The sequence below is a fragment of the Apostichopus japonicus genome, chromosome 21, assembly GCF_037975245.1.
Source record: "Apostichopus japonicus isolate 1M-3 chromosome 21, ASM3797524v1, whole genome shotgun sequence".
Lineage (NCBI taxonomy): Eukaryota > Metazoa > Echinodermata > Holothuroidea > Aspidochirotida > Stichopodidae > Apostichopus > Apostichopus japonicus.
This window is the reverse complement of record NC_092581.1, coordinates 6,356,387-6,370,534: the sequence shown is the minus strand read 5'-3', so window position 1 is coordinate 6,370,534 and position 14,148 is coordinate 6,356,387. Positions and strand designations below refer to the sequence as shown.

Below are 14,148 nucleotides of genomic sequence, written 5' to 3'. Positions count from 1 at the left end.
GTATACCTCACGTACACGATACGATACATAGTATTGTTTAGTAAACGATACCTCCCGCACCCATACAGTTTTAAAGAGGAAGTTGGAAAAAATGAGGAAAAATATAAAGAAATTTCAGTGTAATTGTTCCTTCTAAAATGTATTTTGCTATTCCAAGTCTACGAGAGGAAAGATGTTTGTAAGTGCTGCAGCTTCCGGAAACTTCACCTCTGGACCACAACATGGACTCTGAGATCCAAAGCTTAATTTCAAAATATAATGTCTTTTCTGACATTGTAGAGTACTGCATAGGCAAGTGTAAAGTAAAGTTAAAAGATTTATGACAACAAAACTAAGAACATTTTTTTCTCATTTGTCTCATTCCCTATCTAGAGCACCTTATACTGATCACAAGAGTTCTTTTTCATGGAAGAGTTTCGTTCGAACACCCCGGGACCTCCCGGTTAGAAATCAAAAGATATGCGTTAAGCAGCACAGTATTTGACTCGTGTCCTTGTATTTACAACATGTAAGTAATATAATCCTCTACCAAGAAGTCTGGTGACTATCCCAATATTATCGACGTGCATTTAAGCCGCCATTGCTTTTAAGAAGCTTCCTTATGATTAGTTCGACATGTATTCGGTTTCTGACATTAAGTTATACAAGACCTTCCAAATTTTCACTTTAACTCACTCCTGATGTTCAAAACTTCCGATGTAAGACATTTGCTTTCAATGCGTAGAAAGAAAACATCCATGAATTAGTAAAGACAAAATAGTGGCCGCAACAGAAGGCGTTCTTTCTTTCTGTTTCGTTTCTGTAACAATTATAACAGTGAAATATGTCAAAGGCAAACCATTTATTTCTTCACCCAATGACGACATTGACTTGCAAATTTCATTCATGTCAGAGAGAGGCACGTGGCTTAAGTATCCTAGGTTGTCATAATCAATGCACAACAATTTTGAAAGCTGAGGCCCAACTTATTTCGATCAATAAGCAAAGGCGGTGCACTACAAGAGTGTAGCTATGTAAACTTTCGACAAAACATTTGGCATTATTATTGCACATCTTGACGATTTCAATTTAACAAGTTTCTAGTGTAGATTCATTTTTATTTGACGTAAATTTTGGGAAATTTGGAGTGCAATAAAGCTGACATGGTAATTTTAGTCATAGGCACGTGATTTATGGCCTAAACTTAACCTATGCTTTCATGATTCCATGCACAGAGTTCATGCAGCAATTTTAAGTGGAAGGTATAATATTACTTTGAACAACTGCAGTTTAACAACCAAGGGTAGATGCTATGAAAGTTTACTTTAATAGTGTATTCATCTGGAAAGGTAAACTGGTATCAAATTGATTATTATTTTAACTTATAACCAATCATAGTGATAATTGTAAACAGTTTTATTATTTAACCTACATTTTGGAAAAAGGGATGGATCTTTGTTCAAACGGTATGCAAAGAATTTTGAATTGGTAGAATCCAGAACTTTTGCTTTCCAGGGGAATTCCACTCTAGCCTTTAATTTATAATGACGTCTTGTTACATCTTGACAATATTATTTGCGATTCAAAATTTTTAGTGCAATAATTTCAAAAAAGTCATGCTTTTTTTGAAGACACCTTTTGTTACTACCGAATTAAGTATATATGAAAATACGGATAATAAGTACCCGCATGTGTTCCGCGACGATCGTATGTAAGAATTGATTTGTAACGGGTTGTAATGGTCTTACTTTGTTTTGACATGAGATTAGGTTAGATCATTATAACTTATGGGCAACTTAAGGTCACCTGACACAGCGTAATTATACACTTAAGGACAAAATACGTCATTAGCAAACATAGAAATCTCAACAATTCAACAACCGTAACCAAACATACATTGTTTTTTGAATGTTAACATATATTTTAGATAAAATTTTATACAAAAATAAACAGTATCACATGTATTAGGCCTATTCCAATGAATAAACGGTACGTATTCTAATATTAGAATGATGATGATGTTGATGATCATAATAATTATACGATACAAACGTGGTCATAGTGATGGTATGTAAGATCCATAATTTATAGCGTAGGGGCCATAACAAACCTATTTACTGAGTAACCATACTGAGGGGTTTAAAGTAGGCTACATTAAAACATACAAACACCATCCAAAGAATAAATATCCCGGCTTTAACACCTTTACTCTGTTCCTCTCTACATCTCACCTACACTGTTGACTCACTAAATATCTTTCCATCGCAATTTCACGCACGCGATCAAGCGGGAAGACAAAGGGTCCTCTCAAACAGCTTCGAGGCCGTTATAAGACTACATCTACTATAATACTACCAATTTAATACTGTGACTGCTTGCTACAGCTAAATATATTTCGTAATAGTACCATAAGTATGCCATTTTCTGTATGCCTATGACCTTATATTCTTCGGACGGGCCAAATTTACACTTGGTTATAGCGAATTAAGAAATAATGCTATTAAAACTAATGAATTTTGGTAGACAGACAGCCGCATTATCCAATAGTCACAATCTGCACGTTTAGAAGTTTTGTTCTTAGCGTCATTTAAAGTATAACTTGTATGATTTGTACAAGTACGGTCACTTATACAAACACTGTTGTGATTAGTGGTTCAAACGCATTGATTGTAATATGATTATGATATGATATGATTGTATGTTAATGATAAGTATTCAATACGTTAACATGTCACGCGATTCAAGCACGTGTGGATCGTGGCGGCAGTATATAGATAAGAAGTTGGATAGCAATAATCCCATATAAGATCCCACACGGATGAACATGAAACCTTTACATTCACGAAGGAAGCGGAAATCTCACAAAGTTACAAAGAACGCCTTCGCTTTTCTGTGGTATTTTGTGTGGAGAATCACATCAAGTGAGATTCTCATTAAGTAATCAAAATAAGAAAAATATCAACTTACGAACTTAAAAGAATTTCTTAAGTGAAATAAATATATGCATTAAAAATTTAAAACCCAGAATTTCCCAAACCGGGTCTAATATCGACATTTCTGAAGGCTTTTCACACTTCTTTATGGAATCAATAAGGCAAATAGTGACCATATATCTGCCGTGGTTGTGATATGAAATACTGAGGTCAGTATGAAGCCAAATAAAATTGACGAGATGTGCATAAAGTCAGACTGGTATTTCGTGGATTTTGTAACGGTTACGAACTCATGGTATATATATATATATATATATATATATATATTTATATGTGAAAAACAAAAATGAAATGTTGGAATCATATAAAATTCATAGCTTTTAATATCATGATTATATGTGTTGTATTTAAGAAACATCAACAGAAAATAGAAAGACTTAACAAAGATTTTATCAAAAATCTGTTGATTTATTTAAGAACTGCACTAAAACGCTTACCACAGAAAGCTTGTTAATGACTTATCCGTCTATGGACGTGGTGATCAGTACCTTCACTTTTAATAGTTTTATTAATAATCATAGTTTTATGTCAGTTTCAAATTGATCTTTATATATGTGCCGAAACAAATCAGAATTTCATTAACAACTTTTACTTTATAGGGTTAGGATCTAATAAATAATATGAATTTACTTTAAATGTCGGAAAGCCTCCAAGTTTTAATGAGGCAATTTTGCAGATAATGAAAACTTTTATGTACTGTTCTATATTTCAGGTTTTTATTTCTTTACTTTAAACCCTCGTATTGATCGTTTTAAGCTAGAAGATTGATTTAAATTGGATTTAAATATTCCAAACGTCTCAGACATTTCTAAACATTCAATATGCCTAACTGGAGCATTTGAAATCAATCGTATCATCTCTGTGACTTTTTGTACTTCACAACGTTGTTATTTTCATTTTGTTTCGAATCGAAATTGATCATAAAGCGATGCTAGGCATGTAAATGACAAATTTGTCAACGCGTAATTTCAGTTGTAACAAATAGTTGTCATGGGGAACGTCAGGTGGTTAACAATTCTTCAAACAGTAACACACAAAGTATCCTAGTGCGTATAAATAATTATATAATTATATAAATATATATATAAACATATATTTATATAGCCTATATATATATATATATATATATATATATATATATATATATAAACTTCAAGTTCCTCACGACAACTGTTATATGCAATAATATATGAGGATAATTCCCGAGGCCAATTTGTGGTATAGTGTGTGTATGGAAAATTGACAGCTACTTGGAGAATTATAGAAAATCTGCTGAAACTTACTCATTAGGAGAGTGTGTGATATTCTACCCGATGGACTCTATTCCGGTCAAATTCTTCGAGAGCATTGATTTGTTGATTGGTCATAGAAGTTTATAGAGTTCGGGTGCGCTTTTCAAATTTGAGCACAATCAACTCAATCAAATGTTTCGTAATTCGCAGGGCAAATGTTAGAGCCGCTTTAGTTATTTGTCGTCAATGAAGTTTGCTTTGGCTTGAACATAGCTCGCACGAACACATCAACTGAGTTCATTTCGAATAAAATAAGACGGGACGCTTTGGAAAAACTCCCGTTAGTGCTCTGTACTATGAAGAGTGGAATGCATGTTTCTGAATAGTTTACTCTAACACTGGAAGACCCGGGTTGTATCCAAAGGCACGAAGTACTCCGTTGTACTCCAATATTTTACTAGCGTGCTTTGTACGTGTATAGCGGGCTGGGTCATCTTTTTGTAGTACTTTCATGTCCTATCCGATAGGACTATGCAGTAAACGGCTGCTTCAGATATTCAAACGGTATTATTTGGCATGAGATTTGATTTTTTCCGAGGAACAGACGCGTATATAGCCTAATACCTGGCTGTACGGGAAATATAATTACCTACAATATGAGAGGTTGGGTGGCTGATACGGAGAAGAAGGTACCGTAGCTGCATGTGCTTGTCCGCGCCGGGTTTAATTGACCATTCATTCTCCCGTGAGCCATGTACTATGGTAACCGAGCAAGTGAATATTACTTTAAAGTATTCAGCTTGTTTTTGTAATGACAGCTGCTATAAATGCATCCAAATTATTGCCAGGATTCAAGATAATGAAAATATCATCAATGAAACAAAACCAAGTGTGTGGACTAACAACTGTTGGTTCTGTAACCATTTCCGAATTTCCACATTAACTAATTGGCAAACGATGGTGCTATTTTCTATAAATTTGCAGATAATGCTTGGAACCCAAAATGAACCCTCGTGTACCCTCATATAAACTTTTGATTACCATATATTCAGACAACTATGAACAGTCGGGTGTAAAATGATTATTTTTTTCTCAAGATTATGGAGATCATTCTGAACAAACAAATCATGCTAATAGCCTACAGGTTTGTTATTATTACAACAAATAGTAAAATAAATAAAGGAAAATGAAGTACTTTATTTTACTCATGAAAACATATAAACAGAGTGTTACATTGACTGACTATATTATGACAAATGAGTGTCACAACAGTATATCGAAATTATTGAATTTCGTCTCACTTTGCCTTATCACAAACGCTCCACCACCACCCATCCCCACCCCTCCACATACACTCAACCGTTACATGTTCATTAAGAGATCAAGAACAAAACTCTAATATTTTATTTAATATTGATTTAAATCATTGCTTGAACTATTTCACAGATATTTAAATTAAATACTGTAATTCCTACTCCTTAGAACCCCTTTTTCGTCAGAACTGTCAAGCGTCATGCTGTTTGTAAGTTTCCAAAGGTTGTTAATTTCTTTCCATAAATCTTACTCTTTAATGTCTGATTTTTATCCTGCGAGATTGTAAACCTCAACATTAATTGATCATTGAGTGCAGTACCGGTATATTGATGCTGGTGGTTAACATTGCGTCTATATTAATGATACTCATATCTAATTGCAGATTGAGAAGAACATTTGTCACCTACCTTGTTTGAAACCTCACGTTCGGTGGTATAGGACGCCAATAAGCTGATTTTCTGTTCTTTGTTGTGTCTTTCTCTGTTCACTGAAGGTCTCGACTTGAGATTGTTGGCTGCCTCCTCTCTGGTACTTGTCTTACGATAGACTGCACTGGCCACGATTCTGAGTTAAAACCAAACCCGAGAAACAGTTTTATCGTGGAATTGCTTACGACTATAAAAGGATTGACCAATCACCTACTACGATTCCACTCTATGAATATCCAACACGTCGATTTCAACATGTTACGTCAACGTGTATGTCCTGATCCATTAAATCCAGTCTCGTATATGTTTTATTTGAGTAATCATTCAACAGATAACTAAAATGTTGTCGAGCATCACTTGAAAACCGTTCCGGAAATAAAAGAGAGTGGAATGACAGGCTAGGTAAACCCAGTTTTAATTAGTCACTGGTAAGTGTATTGGTGTATACAATATACTTTGCATATAACCCTTGTCGCTCAGTCGAAATCTCATGTAATTCTGGCATACTATGTACCAGGCAAACACGACATTGATTTGATCAAACTTACAATGTTTAAGATGATATGAATTTAGCCGTAACTTAAGTTTGCTTTCGGTATACTCTCAGTGAAGCTACACGGCGTCGTTATTTGACTTCTCTGGTACTCACAAATCAAAAAGGTTAACAAGGAGAAATTACCGGTTAACATGTGCATCGGCTGCTTAAAATGAATTTGTTTCTGCATGGGGTTAATTTTTTGGCTAGTTTTGGCCGTGTCACGGTTAAGGAAGGTTTATTTGTATTATAGGTTGAACACGTCTTCCATACAGTATTTAGTTTTATGCATCCCGGTCGTAACATATTTTCAATATTCCCGTGCTTGTTTCCAATATTACCGTGAATATTTTATAAACTACAGAACATCTTTTCCATATTGCCGTGCATGTTTTCAATATTTATCGTACGTGTTTCTCATATTTCAGTTTTTTCCCCAATATTCCCGTATATTTCCAATGTTTCCGTGCATGTTTCGATATTCCTGTACATGTTTTAACTAAACGTGAAAGTTTTCGATATTCCCGTGCATGTTTCAATTTTCCAATACATGTTTCGTTATTCCACATATTTTCAATACAATAGTGCAGTTTTCAATACTCTGGTTATTACGTTCGAATCAACACACCTATGTGTCTTTCTTAATGATAACACAGTAGTTATTTTTGTGTTTAACCTTCAAGTAACAATGCATATTATGCAAGTATTTTCTTCAAGCAACTTCAATAGTGTAACACGACATCAATATAACATGACTGCATGTACGCATGCGCACAAATCATTTACCTACACATTATTATATCTGATATAGTGTGATTATCTAGAATGAAATGAATACCTCTTTGAAACGTAACATACCTATAGAGTTTGTAGCAGCTGCCGTGACATTAATGCAGCAAACCATCAATACTATTCATGGGTATTTATAAAGGCGAGAAGTTCAATTTAGGAACTCAACCAGCCGCCCGGAAGGATGGGTTAGGCAACTTTTGATGTTCCTAAGTCACAGGCCTTTATAACCGTCAAACACAACCAGCCGCCTAGAAGGATGGGTTATGCAACTTTTGATGTTCCTAAGTCACAGGCCTTTATAACCGTCAAACACAACCAGCCGCCCAGAAGGATGGGTTAGGCAACTTTCGATGTTCCAAAGTCACAGGCCTATATAACCGTCAAACACAACCAGCCGCCCGGAAGGATGGGTTAGGCAACTTTTGATGTTCCTAACTCACAGGCCTATATAACCGTAAAACACAACCAGCCGCCGGAAGGATGGGTTAGGCAACTTTTGATGTTCCAAACTCACAGGCCTATATAACCGTCAAACACAACCAGCCGTCTGGAAGGATGGGTTAGGCAACTTTTGATGTTCCTAAGTCACAGGCCTATATAACCGTCAAACACAACCAGCCGCCCGGAAGGATGGGTTAGGCAACTTTTGATGTTCCTAACTCACAGGCCTTTATAACCGTCAAACACAACCAGCCGCCCGGAAGGATGGGTTAGGCAACTTTTGATGTTCCTAAGTCACAGGCCTTTATAACCGTCAAACACAACCAGCCGCCCGGAAGGATGGGTTAGGCAACTTTTGATGTTCCTAACTCACAGGCCTATATAACCATCAAACACAACCAGCCGCCCGGAAGGATGGGTTAGGCAACTTTTGATGTTCCTAAGTCACAGGCCTTTATAACCGTCAAACACAACCAGCCGCCCGGAAGGATGGGTTAGGCAACTTTTGATGTTCCTAACTCACAGGCCTATATAACCGTCAAACACAACCAGCCGCCCAGAAGGATGGGTTAGGCAACTTTTGATGTTCCTAAGTCACAGGCCTTTATAACCGTCAAACACAACCAGCCGCCCGGAAGGATGGGTTAGGCAACTTTTGATGTTCCTAAGTCACAGGCATATATAATCGTCAAACACAACCAGCCGCCTGGAAGGATGGGTTAGGCAACTTTTGATGTTCCTAAGTCACAGGCCTATATAACCGTCAAACTCAACCAGCCGCCAAGAAGGATGGGTTAGGCAACTTTTGATGACCCTAAGTCACAGGCCTATATAATCGTCGAACACAACCAGCCGCCTGGAAGGATGGGTTAGGCAAGTTTTGATGTTCCAAAGTCACGGGCCTATATAACCGTCAACACAACCAGCCGCATGGAAGGATGGATTGAAACTGTTGATGTTCCAAAGTCACAGGCCTATATATTCGTCAAAAGTTTCTGTGAGTGCGTTCTATCGTCATTTTTTGGTTTCCAAGATATTCACCACTAAAATGAGTTTACTAGCTGCAACGCTCCATTGATACAGGTACGATATCAGAATGAAGTTGTCACTGTTGACGCATTTGGTGAACTTGAAGCTTACAGTGTGATGTCATAGTTATCAAGTGTGATGTCATAGTTATCAAGTGTGATATCATAGTTATCAAGTGTGATGTCATAGTTATCAAGTGTGATGTCATAGTTATCAAGTGTGATGTCATAGTTATCAAGTGTGATATCATAGTTATCAAGTGTGATATCATAGTTATCAAGTGGTGCAGTAATAGTTTGGTGTGCTTTATTATTATTCACCCTGATGTTTTGACATTGGTGTATGAAGTTATCAATACACCAATGAATTTGATGTATTCATTTTGTCAAGTATCAAAATGGATTCAAAGTTTCAATAGAAACACAAAACACTGAAGTGAATGTACAGCGTGACTATATCTCACTGATGTACCTTTGTTTCTTGTTTTTCTAGTTTTATGCTTTCTAAATATATCCCTATTTCATGCCGACATAAATACCCTGATTCCCTCATTACAAATTATAACTGTTGCAAAGTAGTTATTTTTGAGACCATAATCGTGTCACGTCCGTTTTTTCCGATTTATTTTATTCTGTGTAAGATACTGATTTACGACGGTATACAAACAAAGTAATCTAAACAATTAGTTCATGAGCAACTTCCAAATTAAAGGGTATTTTAACGTCCATGGACAAAGTGTAGGTAGAGGAACTACCCCTCCCCCTATTATTGGAAATAGGTGTGCACTCCAGGGTATTGCTGAATCATAGCACTTAAACTCCGATGAAATGATCAATTTGTAGCTCCATTTTTTCATAATCCTTGAGGTGTTCTTGAGAATATCAAAACATGAACCTACTGGATAATACACATGAAATAGCCTTACTCAAATCATAAGTCTGTAAAATCTGCAATCTAACCTGTTGAAGACAACATTACCTGTTAGATGCACAGTGACACTTGAAGGTAATCTTAACTGCATGCGAGATTGACGGTAACAATTGAAAGCAATCTTACCTGTGAGATGCAAGGCAACAATTGAAAGTAATCTACCTGTGAGATGGAGGGTAACAAGTGCAGGTAATCTACCTGTGAGATTCAGGGTAACAATTAAAGACAATATTACCTGTAAGATGCATTGTAACAAGTAAAGGTAATCTTACCTGTTAGATGCACGGTCACAATTGAAGGCAATTTTACATATGAGATGCACGGTAACAATTGAAGGGATTCTCACCTGTGAGATGTACGGTTACAAATCAAGTCGATCTTACCTGTTAGATGAACGGTAACAATTGAAGGTAATCTCCCTATGAGATGCACGGCACCGATTCCAGGCAATCCTTCTTGTGTTCTTATTTGAGTTCTTTTTTTTCGTACTCACATCATGACTTTATATACACGCACTGTCGTTTTAAACATTGTACTTTGTAACATTGTACACTACACGTCTAATGGTTTTTAGCCCAAGGGACACCTTCTGTAGAAATATTCAAATTATAAATTTGATGAGTCAAGAGCAATTTACACCCAATTCGTTTTTCAGGATTATTCATTCCTTTGCTGGGAATGTTTAAACATAATCAATCAATCCATACATATGTCGTAGTTTGAATTCTAATAGAAGGTCTTTTCACAATTACACGGGAGTGGAATATTTCTTGTCTATTTTGGATTCATTTCTCTGTATTGGAATGCGTTACAACGAACAGATTATTAAAGTCGGTACTCTAAACTGTCGTGGGATTTCAAAAGAAGAAAAACAACTTGAATTAATTGAAGACATCACAAGATACAATCTTGACATCATCGCTGTGCAAGAAACAAAGATTAGAGGTCCAGACGATGTCAAACTACCAAGGTCAGATCAATCCAATTCATATACATTTTTTAAAGCAGCATGTAGCAATTCATATCACGGTGTAGGTTTCTTTGTTAAGAGAGGAATTGATTGGGTTTTTAAAACCATATCTGATCGCCTTGCTCTGTTGACCATTTATAGAACATATAATAACAAAGTCCACCACTACATATTATTAATGCTTATGCCCCTACATCAGCAATAACTTATAAGAATCCTGAAGAAACCGAATAATTTTACCAAAATCTTGAAGATCTACTAAATACTGTCAATAAAAAAGAAGTAATTATATGTGGTGATTTCAATGCAAAAGTTGGCTCATCAAATCCTTTTTTTTCTAAACATATTGGAAAATACACCACTGGCAATACTAATACTAATGGTGAATTCTTAACAGACCTAATTGTACGTAACGATCTATACTTATGTAATACTTTCTACAAACACAAACTTGAGCATATAAACACTTATACAAGTAATTGTATACCTAATAATCACAGAAACCCTATCAGAAGCCAAATTGACTATATCATAGCCCCATTAAACTTCAAAATTATTAATATTGATGCTCGAGCTTATAATGGCCTTCATATTAACACTGATCACAAGATCGTTATAAGTAGTTTCACCCTGAATAGCTCAACAAGAAGACAAATTTATCCAGTCAATAAGACTGTTGAAAGTAGTAATTCCTGCCATCTTAAATCAAACAAAATTGACTATAATGAAAACGTATTTAACACATTAAACGAAACCAATTTTTCCCAATCACCAGCTACTTATTGGAATGAACTGTCAACAATTAGTTCAACTTTAGACAATGCACAAAACTTAAATCCACCCACAAAAAAAGTACGTTTTAATAATACTGAAATAGCAAACTTATCCAAGAAACAAAAAAGACCTTAGACTCCAAATTGACAACTTTAAAGATATTGATCAAAAGAGAAATTTGAAAACTAAACGGAACAAAATAATTAAACAACAACATTTTCTAGTCAAAACTGCCCATGAACAAAAATTAATTGACGAAATTTCCGAAATTGAAAATTGTAAGGATGACACCCACCGCTTCTTTAAAGCAATAAGAGTAGTACAACAAAAAAAAGCAAGAGAGACCCCATTACAATTAAAATTGGCGATAGACACATAGGAGATACCGACGCAAAAATTAAAGAAATCAGCAAACATTTCGAAAAGACTTTTAAATGCAATATCACAGATCCTAAATCAAACGTGTTTCCAGAAAAACTAAACACGCCCTTTGATGAAGATGAAATTAAACAAACAGTCTCATCCTTAAAAAATATTAAAACCCCAGGTTGTGACATGGTCACAGCCGAACATCTCAAATATGCCCCATGCACACACAAACACATAGCAAATATCTTAAATAGTATAGCCGAATCAGGAGATTTCCCAATTGAAATTAAACAAGGAATCCTAACTCCTATCCAAAAACCGGGAAAGACTAAAGGTCCACCAGAAAACTTAAGACCAGTCATTTTATTATCAACACTGAGGAAAATTCTTGCGGTATGTGTGGCCAGGAGGATTCGTCCGTCAATTGATGAGCATATCCTCCCCTTACCCAAACTGCCTACACTTCAGGACGTTGCACAGCTGAACTTGTCTTCGCTTTAAAAGTGCTAGCAGAAAAAGCTATAACATCCATAGGCTACACTATAAATCTATTGATGCTAGATATGAGCAAGGCGTTCGACACGATTCAAAGAGGATCATTGCTAACTGATCTAGAACAGGTTCTTGACAACGACGAACTTCCCTTGATATCACTGCTAATCGATAACGTCTCCTACACCGTCAAACTTGAGGGCAAACTCGGACTTCCTTTTAACACTAACATTGGTTCACCACAAGGAGATAGTGCAAGCGCACTATTTTTTTATAACTTATCTAGCCAACTCTTTGAAATCAGATGATAATGATATCGATGCAGTTATCCTGCCATCTCAGTTAGTTGATCATGATTACAGGACAACCACCACTAATTCTTTTTTCACAGTAGATCAACAATACGCTGATGATATCTCTTGTGCATCAACTGGTCAGCATATACTGCAAGATATCGAAAAACGAGTGTCTGAGAAACTGGCAGGAAGGAATCTGAAAATCAATTGCACAAAAACTGAGAAATTTTCAATCACAAGAAAAGGAAATGAAAGTTGGAAGAAGTGTAAATATGTTGGAAGCTTGCTGGGGACCGAAGAAGATATTATCCGAAGAATTGGTATAACCAACGGTGCTTTCAACACACTGTCAAGTATTTTCAAAAGCAAAAACATAAGCCGGAACATTAAGCTTAGGATTTTTGAGGCTTTATTAAAGAGTATTTTTTGTACAATTGCGAACTGTGGGGCACAACGAAGGATCTTGATCGCAAAATTGACACTTTTCAAAGGAGACTACTTCGTAATATTCTCAACATGAGATGGACCAATAACAATTGGTTATCAAACGATGAGCTCTACAATGAAACCAACCAAACGCCTTGGTCATCCATAGTCGCACATAGAAGATTGAGATTTTTCGGTCATGTAGCAAGACTCCACGAGGACGCTCCAGCGAAGGTTGCTTTAAGAGAAGCACTGAGACATACTGCTAAACCAGTAGGAAGGCCCGTGACTACCTTGCTTGGAATAATAAAGTCGCAATTTAAGGACGTTAATATTAACAATTTCGAGGAAGCAATAAACCTTGCGCAAGATCGTGATACGTGGCGGAGGTTAATCACTGAGCATGTCGGATAGACGAGACTCAACTTACTACTACTACTTATTTGAAGAAATCTTGACATATCCAGCACATGCATGAACTGCAATGGTAAAACAAAACTATAGGTGTGAAAGATAAGGTTTAATTTCTACTTACCAATGATCACAAATTTCTGTGATATTCGTATGAACTTGAAACAAAGAGAGAGAGAGCTGAGAGGCTGGGTGAACAGTAGTGGCACACGTCGCCTGGGTATCACCCGATAAATTAAACGGTATATTTATTCACTGACTTCATTAGTTAGGTATATCTGATAGAGTATTTCTTCTTCATTCAAGGGAAGTACTCAAGTTAAGCACATCTTCCAGCAGCATCTTCACCTGATGATGGTACAGATTCCTCTGATACAAAATAATTGAGATACAAGCAAATGTTTCATTTTCATCGGAGGAAAAGAAACATCAACTTGTTCACGTAAACTGTCGGGGAAGATGTTCCGCGTGACTTCAGACTAACAGTTATCTCATGGATAGACAGGCCCGGACAGGCATCAACTATATAAGACTATCTCGATCAGCAATTGAGTTTTCTTAAACTGAGCTGTTTTGGTCGACCTGTGCAAAACTTTAAGGGTACAGTGACGTCTCATGGGAGGGAATGTATAAGTTTAGTTTCTGTCTTGAATGCCCTGGTAATAACTCCCATATTAACACATGTCATGTCTGTCGTTTGATTTCAGTCATATAAGGTCGATGTCACTCCCCAGAAC

At 36.2% G+C, this 14,148-nt stretch overlaps 1 long non-coding RNA gene across 1 annotated transcript in view; it reads right to left on the bottom strand.

Moving 5' to 3' along the window:
• The window catches only part of LOC139962875 (uncharacterized), a 34,772-nt gene extending 24,701 nt beyond the window's left edge, over positions 1–10,071 (bottom strand). The window contains exons 1-2 of the long non-coding RNA XR_011791388.1: positions 10,057–10,071; positions 5,926–6,082 (exon numbers count right to left, since the gene is read on the bottom strand). This is a non-coding gene — a long non-coding RNA (uncharacterized lncRNA). The remainder of the gene's footprint in view (positions 1–5,925; positions 6,083–10,056) is intronic.
• Between the last annotated feature and the right edge of the window lie 4,077 nt (positions 10,072–14,148).